The sequence below is a fragment of the Oncorhynchus mykiss genome, chromosome 17 (assembly GCF_057628025.1).
Source record: "Oncorhynchus mykiss isolate SJ-2025 chromosome 17, ASM5762802v1, whole genome shotgun sequence".
NCBI lineage: Eukaryota > Metazoa > Chordata > Actinopteri > Salmoniformes > Salmonidae > Oncorhynchus > Oncorhynchus mykiss.
Window position 1 is genome coordinate 31,451,767 of NC_143038.1, and position 6,000 is coordinate 31,457,766.

The window sequence follows — 6,000 nt, forward strand, 5'->3', positions numbered from 1 at the left end:
CTGTTAAGGAGTATTTTGGTCTTAGACTTGGCACTCCGGTACCGCTTGCCGTGGTTGTAGCAGAGAAAACAGTCTATGACAATTTTATGGTCTTTCCTCTTATTTGACGAGAAAATGAAACAACCAAACATAGCTTTTTATGATGAAAACAATAGTATTATATTTTAGTTTAAAAAGTACATGTTTAAACCTTTGCACATAATATTATTTTAGTATTGCTGAAGATATTGTTGCTCTTCTAGTCTCATAATGTTTAGTATTTGTAGTCTCAGTTGTAGATTGTCCTTCTGACAGTAGCCATAATAGTAAACTTGGGCACATCCATTTCTGTTACGTTTTCTATTGTTACACCAAAGGGCAATCTACAGCAATGTCAAGAACCACATTTATTTACATTTGTTATTGTTTGGTTTTCCCCATATCATGTGCATATAGCCTACACCACAGTCCCTGTGCATATTTGGTAAAATACTTTAACGAACATTTTTCATCTATGATCACTCGGCCATGGCTTGGTTATGTACTGTTGAAACATTGAAATATAGTTGACTATACACAGTGATTAATTCAACAATGCTAGACAAAACATTTGACAAAACATTTTAATGAAGTGCTGTATAGAGTTTATATTTACATTTTAGTCCTAAACAAACACAGACAAAGCATTAGCAAAACTTAACGCATAAAGTTGAGACATCAAACTTTAGAAACAACGGAAACAATGTCAACCATGATAATAGATATCTCTCTCAGACAGCTTAAACTGAGAACAAATGATGTTGAAATATTTCAAATCTGCATCTTGAAAGGCCTCGTGTCATTGGCTTCAGCATTCCCAATTAGAAAGCCCTTAGCAAAATGTATGTAACTAATGTAGCCTTAGTTCATTTACAATGGACTGATAATATACTTGATCACTATTGTCTTACACATTGTCCTAATGTTTTACACATTGTCCTATTGTCTTACACATTGTCCTATTGTCTTACACATTGTCCTATTGTCTTACACATTGTCCCATTGTCTTAAAAATAGCCAATTCCATATACTTTTTTGGGGGGATACACATCTGCGAGTGTATACTTGCATAGGTGCATGTACGTGTGTACAAAGATTGAAAGTATTTGTCCTTTTGTAGGCCTGCATAGGACAAAGGCAAAGCAGATAGCAAGCTACTGCTCTGTGTCAGCTGTCATGGGCAGCTTAGTTGTTTGGAGAAGGAGGTGCTTTCTGTGTCCATAAGTGTCCAGATATCTGTGTCCTTTGAGTTGCTTGAATCCTTCTCAACTGTAATGAGATTTGTTGATTCAAATAAGGTATTTAAAATCTGTCTGTCTGTTTGTCTAGTCGGCCAGGGCTACTTACTGTACGCTGAGTTCACCCAACTGAAGCTTCTCCGTCTCTTCCCTTCCCACAATCCATAGTGCCCCTATAAGGGCAGGGGAAATTATCCTAATACTGCTTTTGTTGCATCTCCAATGACGGGAGCCTTCTTCTGACTACATGTCAATGGCACGTTACTCACACTCTCCATTTGTCTAATGTGGTGCTTGGTGCTAAATGTTCAGGGAACTCTCTTTCTCACCGGCATCCCCCGGTCATCCCCCTCACGTACACACACAATGTTTGGGGTCAGAGAGCCCTTGGTGTGACTAAGACAGGGAAGCCCAGGTGGGGGTAGACAGAAAGCACCATGGATGGTTAGGTGAGTCAATGCCGATACAAAGGAATGGAAACTGGCTAACTGTCAGGGCCCCTCTGTTTCTGTCTGACTGGCTCTTCCTGGACACCCACCTTCTAACTACAGAACACACCAACACAATCCCCCCCTGCTGACTGAAAAGGTTATGAGTTATTGTCTCAGTATACAAGATGACATTCAGATTTGGGTTACTATAGTATAATCTAAAGTAAGTAAAAGTGCTCTTTCCTTTTCCAAAGTAACACACGCTGTTATTGCAACATGAACAAGACGAGATGAGCACTTCATCTCTCTCTCTGGAAAGTCAAATGGAAGTGTTTTTACGCCCGCAGCTGCAGGTCGAGTGAAGATTGCTTCATATTGAAGATACAATGCATTTGGAAAGTATTCAGACCCCTTAACTTTTTCCACATTTTGTTACATTACAGCCTTGTTCTAAAATGTTTTTTAACTCATCAATCTACATACACTACCCCATAATGACAAATTAAAAACAGGTTTTTAGAAATTGTTGCAAATGTATATTTTAAATAAGTATTCAGACCCTTTACTCAATACTTTATTGAAGCACCTTTGGCAGCGATTACAACCTGAAGTCTTATTGGGTAAGAAGCTACAAGTGTGGCACACCTGTATTTGGGGAGTTTCTCCCATTCTTCTCTGCAGATCCTCTCAAGCTCTGTGAGGTTGGATGGGGAGCGTCGCTGCACAGCTATTTTCAGATCTCTCCAGAGATGTTCGATTGGGTTCAAGTCCAGGCCACTCAAGGACATTTAGAGACTTTCACCGAGCCATTCCTGCGTTGTCTTGGCTGTGTGCTTAGGGTCGTTTTCCTGTTGGAAGGTGAACCTTCGCCCCATTCTGAGGTCCTGAGCGCTCTGAGCAGGTTTTCATCAAGGATCTCTCTGTACTTTAATCCGTTCATCTTTCCCTCGATCCTGACTAGTCTCCCAGTCCCTGTCGCTGAAAAACATCCCGACAGCATGATGCTGCCACCACCATGCTTCACAGTAGGGAAGGTGTCAGGTTTCCTTCAGATGTGACCCTTGGCATTCATGCCAAAGTGTTCAATATTGGTTTCATCAGACCAGAGAATCTTGTTTCTCATGGTCTGAGAGTCCTTTAGTTACCTTTTGGCAAACTCCAAGAGGGCTGTCATGTGCCTTTTACTGAGGAGTGGCTTCTGTCTGGCCTCTCTACCATAAAGGTAGAGAGTGCTGCAGAGACGGCTGTCCTTCTGGAAGGTTCTCTCATCTCCACAGAGGAACTCTGGAGCTCTGTCAGAGTGACCATCGGGTTCTTGGTCACCTCCCTGACCAAGACCACTCTGCCCCGATTGCTTGATTGCTCAATTCCTTCGACCTCATGGTTTGGTTTTTGCTCTGACATGCATTGTCAACTGTGGGACCTTATATAGACAGGTGTGTGCCTTTTCAAATCACGTCCAATCAATTGAATGTACCACAGGTGGACTCCAATCAAGTTGAAGAAACATCTCAAGGATGATCAATGGAAACAGGATACACCTGAGCTCAATTTCAAGTCTCATCGCAAAAGGTCTGAATACTTATGTAAATAAGGTGTTTCTGTTTTTAATTTGTAGTAAATTTGTGTGTAGATTGATGAGGATTTTTTTTTCTTCGTCCATTTTAGAATAAGGCTGTAACATAACAAATTGTGGAAAAAGTCAAGGGGTCTGAATACTTTCCGAATGCACTGTGTGTATTGAAGCTAAAGTCATGTTTCCACACTTTTACAGGATGTATAGGCTACAGCGTTGCGCCACAGGTGATGTCACTTGGCTGATCGCATGAGTTGGTTTCTGAAGCCTACACTCTTCCGGTAAATCTGTCTTTGAGTCAGGACTCTTTCCATCGAAGCTTCTTTTTACATATCTTAGCTAACTGAAGAGAAACAAACAGGCACAAAGGTATTAGGAGAAAGGACAGCGGATTTTCTGGAACAGACCAGTAGAAGTGAAGAGAAGAGGAGAACAGACTCGTCATTGGTTCTGTCGAGCGTGCTGAAACTGTCATGTCCTTGGCTAAGTTTTGAGAGTGTGGCCAAAATTCTAATATAATGCGGGCGACACATTCGCCTACGCCAACAATTAGGCAAGAAATTATTATAATAGCCAGTATAGCGCTGGTGAGACTGTAGCGTAATAGCCTATCCATGTTGATATGCGTAAACGGTGATAAATGAAGTGGATACATGAGTCTACAATGAGTCTAGACTACAATTGAGTTGCCTTTTGAAAAATGTAAATGTCTCAAAACATTGGGTTCTGCAGGCGGGTTTCCTTGCTCATTTTGACCTCCATCCTCAAATCCTCCCCACTGAGTCATCGATACAACAGGTGCAGTCATTCTCGTTTCCTCGACTTGAATCATCAATGGAAGTAGGCTAAAGTTAAACGGGCATATTTATATATGGAAATCCCCGTTGGGCAGATATATCAATTCAACGTCTATTCCACGTTGGCTCAATGTGGAAACAACGTTGATTCAACCAGTTTGTGCCCAGTGGGATGAGTTTGGAGGGTTAAAACTATTAAATATTAAGGCGTTAAACCTCTCTCTTAAAGCCAACATTATGCCGAAATGATTTCGAAATCCAAACCTGGTTTCCAGCAGGCTACTAAGAGAGACACATCTAATTTTCAAAACGTTTAAAAAAAATGATTTTTTTTAACCGTCATACAGATTAAAACCAACCATTTCCGGTGGATTGACAATGAAACCCTGTTTAAAGTATCCTCCTTTTTAAATTAAACCATACAGAGTTGGGTACAATTCCAATTACATCCTCCAGAAGAGACAGAACAAATATTACAGCAAATGAAAAACGTAAATGTACTGATAGAGGAAAGACCTTGTTTCTTTGAAAAATAAAAAGGTATAAGGAAGGTATCATGTTTATGAATGACATTGTAAATAAGGACGGTAAAATTGTCACACCAGCAATTATCGAATGTGTATGGAGACGTGTTGTCAATTACAAAAGTAATTCCAACTCACGCAGCTCTGCCACAAAAATGGAAGTAATTACTAAAAAGAAAAAGGAATGCATGGGTTTGTCTGCCTTCAGTGAAAAACCATGCATGGCTTAAAATGACTAGTGTAAATCGTAAAATGTAGCAGTTTCACTGAAGGTAGAGAGGTTTGACAACTATGCCGTATAAAGTTCAAGATAGTTGGGAACAGGGGTTTATGAACGTATATACAAAACAACAATCGATACATCAATCCGTTATTTTCACTTAAAATATCATATAAAATTCTTGCCACAAAAATAATGCTCAATATAGGTTTTATTTATTTTACCTTTATTTAACTAGGCAAGTCAGTTAAGAACAAATTATTTTTATTTTTTTTAATTTCACCTTTATTTAACCAGGTAGGCTAGTTGAGAACAAGTTCTCATTTGCAACTGCGACCTGGCCAAGATAAAGCATAGCAGTGTGAACAGACAACACAGAGTTACACATGGAGTAAACAATTAACAAGTCAATAACACAGTAGAAAAAAAAGAGAGTCTATATACATTGTGTGCAAAAGGCATGAGGAGGTAGGCGAATAATTACAATTTTGCAGATTAACACTGGAGTGATAAATGAATATTGGTGTGCCAAAGAGAAGAAAAGTAAATAAATATAAACAGTATGGGGATGAGGTAGGTAAAATTGGGTGGGCTATTTACCGATAGACTATGTACAGCTGCAGCGATCGTTTAGCTGCTCAGATAGCAGAAGTTGGTGAGGGAGATAAAAGTCTCCAACTTCAGCGATTTTTGCAATTAGTTCCAGCCACAGGCAGCAGAGACCTGGAACGAAAGGCGGCCAAATGAGGTGTTGGCTTTAGGGATGATCAGTGAGATACACCTGCTGGAGTGCGTGCTACGGGTGGGTGTTGCCATCGTGACCAGTGAACTGAGATAAGGCGGAGCTTTACCTAGCATGGACTTGTAGATGACCTGGAGCCAGTGGGTCTGGCGACGAATATGTAGCGAGGGTCAGCCGACTAGAGCATACAGGTCGCAGTGGTGGGTGGTATAAGGTGCTGTAGTAACAAAACGGATGGCACTGTGATAAACTGCATCCAGTTTGCTGAGTAGAGTATTGGAAGCTATTTTGTAGATGACATCGCCGAAGTCGAGGATCGGTAGGATAGTCAGTTTTACTAGGGTAAGTTTGGCGGCGTGAGTGAAGGAGGCTTTGTTGCGGAATAGAAAGCCGACTCTAGATTTGATTTTAGATGGGAGATGTTTGATTCTTATTTTCAATGACGGCCTAGGAA